This window comes from Microcaecilia unicolor, chromosome 8, assembly GCF_901765095.1.
Source record: "Microcaecilia unicolor chromosome 8, aMicUni1.1, whole genome shotgun sequence".
In the NCBI taxonomy this organism is placed as follows: Eukaryota; Metazoa; Chordata; class Amphibia; order Gymnophiona; family Siphonopidae; genus Microcaecilia; species Microcaecilia unicolor.
In genome coordinates, this window is record NC_044038.1 from 181,152,389 (window position 1) to 181,168,848 (window position 16,460).

At 45.2% G+C, this 16,460-nt stretch overlaps 1 long non-coding RNA gene across 1 annotated transcript in view; it reads left to right on the forward strand.

The window, feature by feature from the left end:
• Positions 1–437: 437 nt before the first annotated feature.
• Positions 438–16,460, forward strand: part of LOC115476420 — a 35,666-nt gene continuing 19,643 nt past the window's right edge. Inside the window, exon 1 of the long non-coding RNA XR_003943177.1 lies at positions 438–650. This is a non-coding gene — a long non-coding RNA (uncharacterized LOC115476420). The remainder of the gene's footprint in view (positions 651–16,460) is intronic.

Below are 16,460 nucleotides of genomic sequence, written 5' to 3' on the forward strand. Positions count from 1 at the left end.
AGGAAGGAAATTATTACAAACAACTTTCACTGATTTCAGTCCTGTTCCCAGGCATGGAGCTGGCAGTGGTCACAGGGTCCTTCTCTCTCTCTCTCTCTCTCTCTCTCTCTCTCCCTATCCCTCCCTCCCTCCCTCCCTCCCAACCCCTCCCCTACCCCAACCCCTCTTCTCTCAGACTTAATGATTTCCACATGGACATCTGGCATCTCAAGCCGAGCCTCCACTATTGTCTGAAATCTCCAAATTTAGAAGAAATATGAAAATTGTTAAACGTCCCTTCCTTAGTGGGTAAAACCAACACTCTTCTGAATTATCACAGGTCAAGGCAGGGGAGGAGAGGGTCACATGACCATGCCCTGACCAATGGGAGCCTTTGGAAGGTTTGACAGATGTGACTTCCAGCTGCCTGGCCTCTTCGTTCAGCTCATATAAGGTAAAAGAAAAAGGATTTCCAGCTTATGAGCCACACTGAACAGACTATTAGGACAGAGGCCCCCCCTCACACGCCGTTTAAAACAGCTAGAGTGGCTGCACAGAGTCCCAGTGGGCAATTTATATTCTGGAGAGAAGAACTGAACCCCTCCCCCATTCCAAAAGTGCACGCTTCAAAACAGGTGTGAACATCGCCTTCTGGACAGTCATCGAGAGAGGTAGGTAACAAGCTGGATGTCAGGGTCTCCGGTTGTGCCGGGCAGTAGCTGGCAGCGTAGTAAAACCCTTCTGGTACTGGAGTCCGGAGTCCTATCTGCTCTGTGTTCAAATTTGCTAAAGCCAGTACAGAGTAAATAGGCAGACTGGTTTAGAACTGGTTCACAGAAGCAGTTGCATGCAATAGCTCTCCCTTGGAGAATTTAAAGCCTGTTTACTGTAGATTTTTGTGTCTATGTAAGATATGTAACTCCTGGGCCATTCCAGTCACTTTATACAACAAACCATGCAAAGCCTTGGAAAGAAGTTGAATACAAAAACAGAAAAATATGTTTGGCAGAGGAGGATTATGTATATAAAAAAGCACAGAAATGAAAAAGAAACCTTAGAAAACTATATCAGCGTGTACTTCGACTAAAAAATGACATTTGTTTTTAATCGGATCTTCTTCCAGGTGTTTTAGACCTCCATGGCCGACTCCTTTTCTGCTCACAGACCTCTTTCCTGTCTTTCTGAGTCACTCTTCCCTTTCGGACTTGCTTGTGTGATTGCTGTATTCTGTTAGTATTAAGTTAGTCCAATAAAAAAGGTGTCACCTTATTTTCCTCTCTTTTGTTTTCTACTTATTACCTGTTCCAGGAGTGGTGTTCATTGGAAGATAGAACAAGAAATGATGGCTTCACTTTCCATGTCTTTTCTCACAGTTTAGGCCTGGTAGAAGTTACATGTTTGCAGTAGTAGAATATACTTACTGGATGTAAGCTTAGGATGGCCACAGGACATGGAGAAGAGTCTGAGAACAGGTTGGGTGAATTTTCCACAAAGTGCCGGGGCTCTCCAGTTTGTGTCCTCTTTCCAGAATGCTGTAGAGGGGAGAAAACTGGATGTAAAAATATCCCAAGAAGAAAAATCTCTCAGTCATGTTGACAAGGAATGAAAGCTGTACATCTCACTGCCAGGATTGCTCTTGTGATCTCTACGCTGCAGTCGTTTGACCAGCAGGCAGACTTGGCAATAGCCTAGGGAAGCAGTTTCCAGGGGGCAGCACAGAGCAATAGGACCACACCACACTAACTCAGGGAGAACTGGCAATTTTCAAATAATCCAGTTACTGGGGCAAATAGCTTTCGGAAATTCTCCACATTTCATACGCATATGCAAAGCAAAGTTTAATGCTGATAAGTATAATGTCTGAATATGCATTTTTTTGCAGACTCATTCTGTGTGGGGGGGGGGGGGGTGGAATGTGCTGGGATCATCATGATTGCTGAGCTTAATTATCAAGAACTCAGAGATACAGGTTAGGAACCCATCCAAGTTAATTGGGAGCGCAAGGCTGAAGGGTTGTCTAGGTACCTAATTCCCTTACACCGACCTCAGAACATTACCGAGATTTTACCAAGAGGTTTAAATGTAAGATAAATAAAGAAAGTGCCTGAAGCTCCCCTGGGGGATGGCACATAGCAAACACATTCCCAGAGTATCTTTCTTTATATTTGTTTTGCTTTGATTATTATGGACATTTTCCTGTGCTCTGCTCTGGTCCATATAAGTTGTAAAGGCAGAATAAATTTGAGTGAAGCTTCCACTAAACTACTTTCCACAATTGGGGGATAGATGCAGAGACTCTTCTCAAATGGGGTTTGCCCCCCCCACCAGGGTCCTGCTTCTTATCATCATGATATAACCACCCCCCCATCCAAAGAGAAAAAAATGTGCGTGTGTGTGTGTGGGGGGGGGGGGGGGGGGGAGTTTGGAATTGTGACATGCCCTGGAAATGGAGTACACCGTCTTGGGAATGCCTGGAATTTTTCAGACCATTTCTAGTACATGGCAAATCAGTGTCTCTGAGCAGAAAGGTGTAAATGTTTTCAGCAGGTTTGGAGGTTTGCTGTGGCTCTACAGGAGAACAGCTCTGCCACTGACTCTTTTGTGTGTGTCTTTGAGGAGGTCACACTATATCCCCATTTCACTTCTAAGCCCTGACCGTCACAAACTGTAGGTGTGCTCTTGAAGGAGTGGGTTTTTATTTTCATGTGCTTCAGTTTACTAACCCCTGTAAATTTGCAAACTGAAGGGCCTTCTTCACCAACTATGGCAGTTGCCCGAGAGATTAGGAATGAAACTGGCAGCCAAACAGGCCCCAGACCATCTGCCCTAGAGATGACTATATGTGAGTTTTGGGGATATTTAAAATGTGGGGGGCTTTTCATGTCTACATAAAGCAACACAGTACCTGGTACAAAAAATAAGTACCTGAATATATGTAAACCGCTTTGAATGTAGTTGCAAAAACCTCAGAAAGGCGGAATATCAAGTCCTATTTCCCTTTCCCTTCTAATCGGAGATTGTTCTCTGCTTTGAACTTGATGGTTAAGCGGATTATAAATGCCAATTAAATTAAAAATCTGCCACTAACAAGCCAAGAAGCAAAGGGGGCCTCATCCCTGCTCTCCATCTAGGAAAGGGAAAACAAAAACTGACTGTACATATTGCACTTCTTTCTTTGTTTCCATAGCACAGGGTGAAGAGGGTGGGACCTGTGGTAGAGACCACCAGGGATAAGGAAGGTCTAGCACTGCCTCATTCTCTCCTCATGCAAAACAGAGCATGGTTTTTCCTCAATCCTTTCCTTAGCACATCATGTGGAGGCTCAGGTTCTGGTTAATTTACTAGTGGCCCTTTGTTTCTGTTATCATTATAAACTTTTCTTTCAGTGCTTTACTCTGTAATGGAATTGCACTTTTTCTCTTTTTCCCTCTTTTGGCTAGGATCAGGCGACCCTCAGGGGGAGGAATGCTGGCTTCGGCCTAACCCCTGGTAAGCCTTTCCTCAGCTGAGAGGTACCCACCTCTACCACCGGCTGCCTTTCAGGTGCTGTGGAGGACTTGCAGCTCATCTGCATATCCTTACAGCCTTCTCCGGGGTGACACCCAGGTCCACCCCGATCCACTCAGGGCCTCCGCTCTAGGTGCCCAGCGCTCCCACCAGGTGCTGTGGAGGACTTGCAGCCCTTCTGCATTTCCTCACAGCTGTATCCGGGGTGACTCCAGTTCCACCCCGACCTTCCCAGGGCCTTCTCTCCAAGTGCCCAGAGTTCCCAGGTGCTTTTTGGCTAGGATCAGGCGACCCTCAGGGGGAGGAATGCTGGCTTCGGCCTAACCCCTGGTAAGCCTTTCCTCAGCTGAGAGGTACCCACCTCTACCACTGGCTGCCTTTCAGGTGCTGTGGAGGACTTGCAGCTCATCTGCATATCCTTACAGCCTTCTCCGGGGTGACACCCAGGTCCACCCCGATCCACTCAGGGCCTCCGCTCTAGGTGCCGCGCGCCTAACGGCGCGCGGGGCATTTTTTCTCTTTGTATCTAATCTTTTTCCAGTTGCTAAAGTACCTTAATCGTTTATGGCCCCTATTCACATTCTCTTCCTAGCTCTGTCCCTTCCTAATCTTTTCCCTCACCCCCTACCTCTCTCCGCTACAGGAACTCACTTCCCATCCATTGACTTCATCACCTCACCTTCTCTCCTACCCTCTTCCTCATTTTTGGCTTTTAATCTCCGTCTCTTTCTTCCCTCCATTTTGCCTTCCCCATTCCACCTAAATACCTCTCGCCTTCGACGCCTTCGTGGCCACACCTCTCCTACTCTCCTCCGCTCTCTTTACTCCTTCTCTTACTCTCAGCTGGTGACATCAATCCCAATCCTGGCCCTCCTCACCAACTATTATCCAAACTCTACAGATCTCACCGCGACCTCTCTAACCTCATCTCTATTCCTCTACTCCCCTCCTCTTCTCTGCCCTTCTCTTGCGCCCTATGGAATGCCCGCTCTATCTGTAACAAACTCCCCTATATCCAGGACCTCTTTATCTCGCGTCACCTCCATCTGCTCGCCATAACAGAAACCTGGCTCTGCCCTGATGACTCTGCTTCAGTCGCAGCCCTGTGCCATGGCGGTCATCTATTTTCACATACTCCTCGCCCTGCTGGCCGTGGGGGCGGTGTTGGACTACTTCTCTCTCCCTCCTCCAGATTTCAACCCCTTCTTCCACCTCAATCTCACTGTTTTCCTCCTTTGAAGTCCACTCTATCCGCCTTTTCTCTCCTCTGCCTCTTCGAATAGCGGTCATTTATCGTCCCCCTGATAAGTCCCTTTCATCCTTTCTCAGTGACTTTGATGCCTGGCTTGCCTTCTTCCATGATCCTTCCTCCCCCTCTCTCATCCTTGGTGACTTTAATATTCCTGCTAATGATCCTTCCAACTCTTATATTTCCAAGTTACTCGCTTTAACGTCGTCCTTTAATCTCCAACTATGCTCCACCTCCCCCACTCATCAAAATGGTCACTGTCTAGATCTCATCTTCTCCTCCAACTGTTCACCCTCTAGTTTCCTTGCCTCCGATCTTCCCCTCTCTGATCACCATCTTATAACTTTCACACTTAAATCTCCTCCCTCCCAGTCCCGTCCTATCCTATCTAATTTATCTAGGAATCTTCACGACATTGACCCTTCATCTCTATTCTCCCATGTTTCAAACCTCCTCTCTACTGTGGCACCATCCACGTCTGTCAACGAGGCTGTTTCTTCTTACAACAATACTCTATCCTCTGCCTTAGACACTCTTGCACCTTTGGTGACCCGCCCTGTAAGGCGTACAAAACCCCAACCTTGGCTGACTTCTAATATCCGCTACCTACGTTCCTGTACCCGCTCCGCCGAACGCCTCTGGCGGAAATCTCGGGCCCTTGCCGATTTCTTACACTTTAAGTTCATGCTGACCTCCTTCCAATCTGCTCTTTTACGTGCCAAACAGGATTATTATATCCAACTGACCAACTCTCTTGGCTCTAATCCTCGACTTCTCTTCACCACATTGAACTCTCTCCTCAAGGTGCCCCCTCCCCCAACTCCCCCTTCACTATCTCCTCAGACCCTTGCTGAATTCTTTCACAACAAGGTTCAAAAGATAAACCTTGCTTTCTCTACCTCACCAGCTCTCCCTCCACTAGTCCGTTCCCCTCTCTCTCCTTCCCCTCATTCCCTTTCCTCCTTTCCTGAAGTTACTATTGAGGAAACTACACTTCTCCTTTCTTCCTCAAAATGTACCACCTGTTCCTCTGATCCCATTCCCACCCACCTTCTTAATGCCATCTCTCCTACTCTTATTCCTTTTATCTGTCACATTCTCAACCTCTCACTTTCCACTGCGACTGTCCCTGCTGCCTTTAAACATGCTGTGGTCACACCTCTCCTTAAGAAGCCTTCACTTGACCCTACTTGTCCCTCTAATTACCGACCCATCTCCCTCCTTCCTTTTCTCTCCAAATTACTTGAGCGTGCTGTTCACCGCCGCTGCCTTGATTTTCTCTCCTCACATGCTATTCTTGACCCATTACAATCTGGTTTTCGCCCTCTCCACTCAACCGAAACTGCGCTTACTAAAGTCTCCAATGACCTATTACTGGCTAAATCCAGAGGTCAATATTCCATCCTCATTCTTCTTGATCTTTCCGCTGCTTTTGACACTGTCGATCACAGCATACTTCTCGATACCCTGTCCTCACTTGGATTCCAGGGCTCTGTCCTTTCCTGGTTCTCTTCCTACCTCTCCCTCCGCACCTTTAGTGTTCACTCTGGTGGATCCTCTTCTACTTCTATCCCTCTGCCTGTCGGCGTACCCCAGGGTTCTGTTCTTGGTCCCCTCCTCTTTTCTATCTACACTTCTTCCCTTGGTTCATTAATCTCATCCCATGGCTTTTCCTACCACCTCTATGCTGATGACTCCCAAATCTACCTTTCTACCCCTGATATCTCACCTTGCATCCAAACCAAAGTTTCAGCGTGCTTGTCTGACATTGCTGCCTGGATGTCTCAACGCCACCTGAAATTAAATATGACCAAAACCGAGCTTCTCATTTTCCCCCCCAAACCCACCTCCCCGCTCCCCCCGTTTTCTATTTCTGTTGATGGCTCTCTCATTCTCCCTGTCTCCTCAGCTCGAAACCTTGGGGTCATCTTTGACTCTTCTCTCTCCTTCTCTGCTCATATCCAGCAGACCGCCAAGACCTGTCGTTTCTTTCTTTACAACATCCGTAAAATCCGCCCCTTTCTTTCCGAGCACTCTACCAAAACCCTCATCCACACCCTTGTCACCTCTCGTTTAGACTACTGCAATCTGCTTCTTGCTGGCCTCCCACTTAGTCACCTCTCCCCTCTCCAGTCAGTTCAAAACTCTGCTGCCCGTCTCATCTTCCGCCAGGGTCGCTTTACTCATACTACCCCTCTCCTCAAGACCCTTCACTGGCTCCCTATCCGTTTTCGCATCCTGTTCAAACTTCTCCTACTAACCTATAAATGTACTCACTCTGCTGCTCCCCAGTATCTCTCCACACTCGTCCTTCCCTACACCCCTTCCCGTGCACTCCGCTCCATGGATAAATCCTTCTTATCTGTTCCCTTCTCCACTACTGCCAACTCCAGACTTCGCGCCTTCTGTCTCGCTGCACCCTACGCCTGGAATAAACTTCCTGAGCCCCTACGTCTTGCCCCATCCTTGGCCACCTTTAAATCTAGACTGAAAACCCACCTCTTTAACATTGCTTTTGACTCGTAACCACTTGTAACCACTCGCCTCCACCTACCCTCCTCTCTTCCTTCCCGTTCACATTAATTGATTTGATTTGCTTACTTTATTTATTTTTTTGTCTATTAGATTGTAAGCTCTTTGAGCAGGGACTGTCTTTCTTCTATGTTTGTACAGCGCTGCGTATGCCTTGTAGCGCTATAGAAATGCTAAATAGTAGTAGTAGTAGTAGTAGTCTCTTTCTAGTTTACAGTATCCATCATCTGCATTTCATTGGAAGATTGAGAGTCCCTAAGCTTTTTCTCCCACAGTCAGTGAATTGTTGAAGACATCCAATGTCTCTGCCTGTTCACAAAACGTTTGCAGTGCACCACTGGCTTGGCAGGATGCACGCTGGGGGTTTATCATTGTGCAGGGCTTAGACTTCTACACAAGTTTTCAATTCTCAAGGCGGAATTTACTCTGCCCTGTCTCACAGTCTATCAGGGTTTCAAATATTTTCCATTTTATAAGCTTTTTCAGTCTTCAGTGTGAATCTTTATGTTGTACAAGGTATTAAGGACCTTCGCTACTGCATGTCAAGCTTTACAACTCAGTAAAAACGTACTCGCCCACAAAACTTTCAAAAAAGGTGGTAAATAAATCCTAATAAATAAATAATAGGTCAGATTGGACAAAGGTTTTCTCCTACTCTGTCTCTAGAAAAATTCTTGTAAATGGTCTGAGCTTTAGATGGTCTTTAGGTAAAGTACTCAGCTGCCATATTAATCTCCTTGAATGCACAGAACTAAAGGTAAATTGTAAAAAAATGTCTTTTTGGCTAGTTTTCAGCAGTTACACTCTCTTCAAAGGGTCAAAGTGAACAAAAGGCATGAACAAATGTTCCTAAACTCTCCCGGGCTGTGTCTCAGACAGGTTCGACAAGCTGGTCTGGAGCCGTTTAATCCTGCAGTACTCTCTATTTAAGTGTGAGTTATTGGGTTGGTGTAATCCCACACATCTGCAGCCAGCACCGGCCTACACTTCCCCCAGCCAGCTCTGCAAAACTTCCCTTCCAGGCTTGTCTAGACACTCAGCAGAGCTCACTGTGCCCAAGATGGATTCTTTTCCTCAGCCCATCTGCAAACGATTAGGGATTTTATTTGTAATTGCAATCTCTAAAGTGTGTTTTGAGGAGAATGCATCAGTTTCCTTTCTTAGATGACAGCCTTCCAGTGAATCTGGTTTGTAGACTCTGGACTATCCACATGACCTAATTATTCCTGGATTCCTTGCAAGAGATAAGCATTCACTTGATGTATGGAGATATGCGCTGATCTCCTCATTCTATAAACTGTACACATAGTTCTAGAATACCATCACTTATGCCCTTCATGTAATTGCTTAAGTGGTGCTATGGACCAATGGCTGATACTTATCAGCAGTTGTGCACATAACTGTGTGAGGCGCTATAAATTTAGCATGTAACTTCTACAGTGCACATCTGAAAAGGGGACGTTAACATGGGTGGGGTTTCGACTAGGTCAGTCAGTTTTGCATACAACTGCTGCATTTAGGGGCAAATATGTACGCTTCTCAGAGCAGGCAAAAGCGGTCACGCTGCTATTTAAGCACCTGATTGCTCTGTAATGGGTTATGCAATGCAAATCCTTAGTGCCTACTCTTTAGCGTTCATTGTAGTCCTGCGCTTATGTGCATTCGTACGTACCGTGTACACGTTAAAGTGCACGAGTATAAACATAGTTGTGGATGTGTTAAAGCCAGAAATGCCTGTGCAATTCTACATTTTGTGTCTCACCTCCCTCTGCACCAGCTGAGGATTAATGAGATCTCAGCTATCAATACCTGCACACAAGCTAGCAGTCGCCTAGAGCATCACAATTACTGAAAACTTGGTCATTTAGCACTGTAATTAAGAATGTGGTGAGGTCACTTAACTCCCAGTGCTTGTACGTGGTTAGAAAAGTGTGCTACGACTCGAGAGCCAGGGTTCAAATCTCACTCCCGTTCCTTGTGATCTCGGGCATCCCCTCCATTACCTCAGCTACAAACAAAGGGAGTCTTTTACTAGGGGCTTAACCTGTTTTAATGCAGGACTTTCCTGTGTGCTAAGCCCATTTTTAAGGCGGCAGTAAAAGAGAACTTTTTATTTTTGCAGCTCCCACTTTAATTGGTCCATTAGCATGCGGGACTTGCAAAAAATTAGCGCAGGAGCGTTTACTGCCTCTTATTTAGGAAGCACTAAGGGGTTCTTTGTCTAAGTTGTGGTAAAAAGGGTCAGCGTGTGTTTTTGACATGCGCTGAGGCTCCCTTTTACCGTAGTGGGTAAAGGCTGGCCATTTCTGGGAAAAATAAATGGCCATGTGGCAAGTGAACCACTTACTGCACAACCATTTCAGTGGAGCGCCCTAACCACCACCCATTGAGATGGCATTAAGGGCTCTTGCACTAACTGGGCAGTGCATGGTGTTGCCTGCTTACTGCCGGTTAAATTGCAGCTCTACAAAAATAGGAAACATTTTTGTAGCAGCGGAAATGGTGTGCACTAGGAGCCCGGCGGTAGTTCTGGATTGGTGTGTGGCAAGTCTGTGGTGGGCTTACCGCTACTTAGTAAAACGGCCCTTAAGTATTCATTTGTTAACTTGGCATTACCCAGTTAGCATGTGCTAATGCAAATGCACTAGCTAGTTATTGCTTCCATGCCCATTCTCCACCCCCTCCAAAAATATTTTTTTAAAAATAATGCACAGTTAGCTCATGGACAAGGGGCTATTATCACTACATACTTAACACCCTTTAGTAAAAGAACCCCTTAGATTGTAACCCCTGTGTGGACAGGGAAATATGTAGTGTACCCAAATGTAACTCACTTTGAACTACAATTGAAAAAGGCATTAGCTAAATCTCCCCCCCCAAAAAAAAAAAAAAAAAAAAAAAAAACCATTCAGGTTCAGAGCAGTGGTAGCCAGGGGTCCCAGAGTTCAAAGAAAGCATTCACAGACCCAAAACACAAACCACCAGGATTCTTAGTTAATCCAAGACAAACAGAGCTAATAAACGAATTGGTTTATCATCTTAAAAAAATAGAACAGTGAACCAAGAAAAAAGGTGAAAATCTGCAAGCTATAACAGGTAACTGAAACAAAGATCAAAATTAAAACTACCTAACACTTGTTACTACCTGGGTAGCACCTGGGTAGTTTCAGGAAATTAACTACTCACAAGTCTTGAACAGCATCTTAGGACAGAGATGTTCCTCCTCTGTACTCCCAAGCTGAGACTAAAGAAAATCCAGTCCCTCCTGACTGGATTTTGAACTCCAGGGCCATTCGAAGCCCAGAGCACCAACTTTGAAAGTATCTGGACAATGGCACTGCAGGCTGCCTTTCCACAGGGCCAAACTGAAAAAGAAAACAGCTTTCTCTGCAACAGCTTTAAAACACAACACAAACGCCATCTGTTGGCCAATTAAGGGAAATACACGTCATGAAAACATTTACAATTCACAAATTTGAAAACCCACTGTTTTGCCACAAGCCCATTCAAAGTGAATGGGCTGTGTCAGCATTAGCGCATCAGAGCCACTAGCGAGGCTTAGTAAACAGGGGGGGTTAGATTGTAAATACTACTACTACTTAGCATTTCTATAGCGCTGCCAGGGTTACGCAGCGCTGTACAAGTTTAAACATGGGGAAGGACAGTCCCTGCTCAAGAGAGCTTACAATTTAAAGGTGACAAACTATGTAGTCAGTGTAGGTATCATGAATGGGGAGGGTGGTTAGGCGCCAAAAGCAAGGGAGAAGAGATGGGCTTTGAGTAAGGACTTGAAAATGGGCAGGGAGGGCGCATGGCGTATGGGCTCGGGAAGTCTGTTCCAGGCATAAGGTGATGTGAGGCAGAAGGGGCGGAGTCTGGAGTTAGCGGTGGTGGAGAAGGGTACAGATAGGAGTGATTTGTTCTGAGAGCGGAGGTTACGGGTGGGAACATACGGGGAGAGGAGGGTAGAGAGGTAATGGGGGGCTGCAGATTGAGTGCACTTGAAGGTCAATAGGAGAAGCTTGAACTGAATACGGTAGCGGATCGGGAGCCAGTGAAGCGACTTGAGGAGAAGGGTGATATGAGAGTATCGGGTCACGCGGTAGATAAGACATGCGGCGGAATTTTGGACAGATTGAAGGGGGGATAGGTGGCTAAGCGGGAGGCCAGCGAGGAGAAGGTTGGTCCTGGGGAACTGAGGAACTGAGTTCAATTCCCGGCACAGGCAGCTCCTTGTGACTCTGGGCAAGTCACTTAACCCTCCATTGCCTGCCGCATTGAGCCTGCCATGAGTGGGAAAGCGCGGGGTACTAATGTAACAAAAATAAAAAAAATAGTCAAGACGAGAGGTAACGAGCGAGTGGACGAGGGTTCGGGTGGTCTGTTCAGAGAGGAATGGGCGAATTTTGCTAATATTATAGAGGAAGAAGCGACAGGTCTTAGCTGTCTGCTGGATATGGGCAGAGAAGGAGAGGGAGGAGTTGAAAATGACTCCTAGATTGCGGGCTGAAGAGGTGGGGAGGATGAGGGCGTTGTCAACAGAGACAGAAAGTGGGGGAAGAGGAGAAGAGGGTTTGGGTGGAAAGAGAAGGAGCTCAGTCTTTGCCATGTTCAGTTTCAGATGCCGGTTGGACATCCAGGCAGCGATGTCTGAGAGGCAGGCCGAAACTTTGGCCTGGGTTTCGACTGTGATGTCGGGAGTGGAGAGGTAAAGCTGGGTGTCATCAGCATAGAGATGGTACTGGAAACCATGTGACGAGATCAGCAAGCCCAGGGAAGAGGTGTATATCGAGAAAAGAAGCGGTCCCAGGACAGATCCTGGAGGAACCCCAACAGAGAGCGGGACGGGGGTGGAAGAGGAGCCATTAGAAAATACTCTGAAGGTGCGTTGGGAAAGATACGAAGAGAACCAGGAGAGGACGGAGCCCTGGAACCCGAAAGAGGACAGTGTGTCAAGAAGTAAATTATGATTGATGGTGTCAAAGGCGGCAGATAGGTCGAGGAGGATGAGGATGGAATAGTGACCTTTGGATTTGGCAAGGAACAGGTCATTGCAGACTTTAGAGAATGCTGTTTCTGTCGAGTGTAATGGGCGAAAGCCGGATTGAAGCGGATCGAGGACGGCCTGAGAGGAGAGGAAATCAAGGCAGCGGCTGTGGACAGCGCGTTCAAGTAATTTGGAGAGGAAGGGTAGAAGAAAGATGGGGCGGTAGTTGGAGGAATAGGTGGGGGTCAAGTGATGGTTTTTTGAGAAGTAGTGTGACTACAGCGTGCTTGAAGGTGTCAGGGACAGTAGCAGTGGAGAGGGAGAGGTTGAGGATGTGACAGATTGAGGGGTTAACTGTAGGAGAGATGTTGGTAAGCAGATTGGTGGGAATGGGATCAGAGGAACAGGTGGTGCACTTAGAGGAAGAAAGAAGGCGAGCAGTTTCCTCTTCGGTGATCTCAGGGAAGGAGGAGAAGGAGGCCAGGTTAGGTTGGTTGAGGGAGTGGGTTGAAAAGTCGCAGGGAGGAGAAGGCTTGGAAGTGAATTCAAGGTTTATCTTCTGCACTTTATCGTGGAAGTAGTCAGCTAGTGTTTGAGGAGAGAGTGAGGGGGGGATGGGAGCGGAGGGCACTTTAAGTAGGGAGTTGAGGGTGGCGAAGAGGCGACGAGGGTTGGAGCCAAGAGAATTGGTTAATTGAGAATAGTATTCCTGTTTGGCAAGGAATAGGGAGGACTGGAAGGAGGATAGCATGAATTTGTAATGGGTGAAGTCTGACAGGGTGCGAGATTTCCTCCAGAGTCGTTCAGCAGATCGGGTGCATGAGCGAAGGTAACGGATGCAAGGGGTTAACCAGGGCTGAAGGTTAATGCGCTTAGTGGGGCGAGAGACAGGGACAGGGAAATATCTAGTGTGACTGAATGTAACACACCTTGAGCTACTACTGGATAAGGTGCGAGCCAAATGCAAATTAATAAATAAATAAAACACGTAGGTCAGAAACTGTACAGGTACTGGTAGTAATCAGCAAGCAGTTCAGTGAATAGCTGCAGAAAGCCAGTTTGTCTCTGGTAAAGCACAGCCGAGTGAGATCTACAGAGGAAAGGAAAGTGCATGTAAGTTCCAATTTCCCATTAGGCAAAATAGGGAAATTGGAACTTAACTTTAATGGGGCAAGTCCTAGGCAAAAGAGTGTTTCTAGGAGGAAAAGGAGGAGGATTAGGCATACAGTGAATACAGCAAATTTTCAGATGCCACAGTTTCTGAGATCCTCCCACCCCTGCACTTAAATATGTGCCAGACTGGTCCTAATATGCACCTAGGCCAGAGATCTGGCGTCATATTAGATCTGAAGCCTGGAATGGTGGGAAGTAAATGAGAACAAGGAACCCTGGAGACAGCAGAGGAGGGGCTCTATATCCTTTAACCGTGTATTCTGTACACTGGCAAAAGAATCATTTTAGAAGTACAGAACAGTCATCAGAATTTAAACAGTGGCAATAGGTGATGTGAGGAAAAAAGAAGATAACATAACAAAAAATTAGTTCTGAAATTAAATTTCTGTACTGTTCTCATAATTCAGAGCTGCCACCCTATCTTATGATCTGGATCTCCATTTTGCTGAAGTTTTTGCACTCTCTAGCAGGGTACGGCAAAGGCCAATTTTGACACCTGTACTGTTTAACATTTTTTGGCTCCATTGGCCACCTTACTACAAAGTTTGGTATCTCTGCTTATATTTATTTATTTGTTACATTTGTATCCCACATTTTCCCACCTATTTGCAGGCTCAATGTGGCTTACATAGTACCGTAAAAGCATTCGACAATTCAGGTATGAACAAATAAAGTAATGTTGTGATAGAATAAGGTTCATGTGTACAGACACATTAGGGAATCGTAGAGAGGAAGAGAATTGTAAAAAAGAAGAGTTTTATGTCCATTACGAGCTTTGGTTTTGTTGTGTTGCAGGGTACAGGCATTTAAGTTGGGTCGGTAGGGTATGCCTTTTTGAACAGGTTAGTTTTTAATGATTTCCGGAAGTTTAGGTGATCATAAGTTGTTTTCATGGCTTTTGGTAATGCGTTCCATAGCTGTGTGCTTATGTAGGAAAAGCTGGATGCATAGGTTGATTTGTATTTGAGTCCTTTGCAGCTTGGGTAGTGGAGATTTAGGTATGTTCGTGTTGATCCTGTTGTGTTTCTGGTTGGTAGGTCTGTGAGGTCTGTCATTGCCAGATAATGTAGTAATAGCAGTTAGCTTAGCAGGGTTTAAAAAGGTTTAGATAAATTTCCTAAAAGTCCATAGCCATTATTCAGATGGACTTGGGAAAATCCACTGCTTATTTCTAGAATAAGCAGCATAAAATCTATTTTATGCTGCAATCGCATCTCCAGCACTATGTAAGCCACACTGAGCCTGCAAATAGGTGGGAAAATGTGGGATACAAATGTAACAAATAAATAAAATCTGTTTTACTGTTTTGGTATCTTGCCAGGTACTTGTGACCTGGATTGGTCACTGTTAGAAACAGGATACTGGGCTTGATTGACCTTCAGACTGTCCCAGTATGGTAACACTTATGTTCATCTAGTTCAATCCAGCAGAGACACAATCTCTTGGTTATCACAGCATCAGATGGGTCTGAATCCTCAAATACGAAGCAATCTGATTTTCACAGAGCCACTCATCTCCTCCCTTTTAGCTTTCTTAATGCAGAGTCCCTGTTCCTATTAAACAATCTGCTCACCTGCTTGATCTCCTTTTTGATGCAAATCTGTCTTTTTCTTCTCATATTTCCTTGGATGGTCAGAAATCCTTCTTTGCCTCAAGGTAGTTATGCTCAATAAGACTGTCTCTCAACAACAAAGCATTAGGCACTCGACTTCATGCTCTTGTTCCAACTCATCTAGACTACTGTAATTCTCTTCTTGGTATTCCTGCTTATCGACCACCATCTTTAACTGATTCAAAACATGGCTGTAAAGCTACTTGACAGTAAAATGCTTCTTTTTGAACAACATTGGCTATACATTATCTAAAGAATTCAGTTTACAATCTGACTTGTCATGCCCTCTATGCTGGTCTTCCAGTCTATCTTTCAGCTGTGTCACCCCTGCTTTTATAAAGCCGCACTAGCGGCTACCGGTGCGGTAATGCAGACACAGCCCATTCAATGTGAATGGACTGTATCGGCATTACCATGCAGCAGCCACTAGCGCGGTTTTGTAAAAGTGTGTGTGTGTGTGTTGGGGGGGGGGGGGGGGGGGGTTAGTTCCTTATCAGCCTAATTGTGCCCATTGATTTTCATGTTTCAATTTGCTTGCAGTCCCCTCTGTTTCTTGGCTTCATTCTATTCACAAGATCACTTTCTGCTTTATCTCTCCTCCTGATCTTCGCCAAGTGTCTTCCCTCACTCTAAGTTGAAGACGGTTCTCAAGACTTGGCTTTTTGCATAAGCTTCTCTCTTCTTTTCTCACATGCCCTTCTACTTCCTTAAATCTTTTTGCTCTGTATCGCCTCCTTATCAAATTATCTTATATTAAAACTCATTTATTTGTAAAACATTTTAAATTATATTATTAATCAGGTAATTATATATTACTGTTAATTCCAGGAAACTGATCCTGTGATCTTGCCATGTGCTCCACATAGAACTAATAATGGTAATTGCAGAATATAAAAATCGTGTAACATAACATAACATAACATAACATAACTTGTTTGCAATTTCTTTAGTGTAAATATTTTTTTGTAACAGATATTTCTATTGTTGTGCTACATTTTATCCTTTTCTTTTGTCTTTTTTCCATTTGTCCTTGTCTTTGATTAGTTTCAGTCTTGTTTTTACAGTTGTTCATTTTTATGATTGCAAACCACCTTGACGTCTCTGATAACATAGTGGTTTCCAAGTTCATTCCAAGCTTGCTATACTGCCCATTGGAATGGCCCCCTAAGCGGGTTACACATCGTAATAATGAAAATATACATAAAAGAAAAAATTGCCAAACATTAAAGGAAAGAATAAAAGTAAAGGAAAAACAAAACAAAGAAACCACAACACACACAAGCATTTGAACTCAACCAGCACTAAGTACCCAGATCCCAATCAACAATAGGCCAGCGAAGGCAAAATAAACCCATATTTAGACCTGAAACGTAGCCTGAAATAAATACGCTTTAAGCAATCTCTTGAATACCTGAAATGAT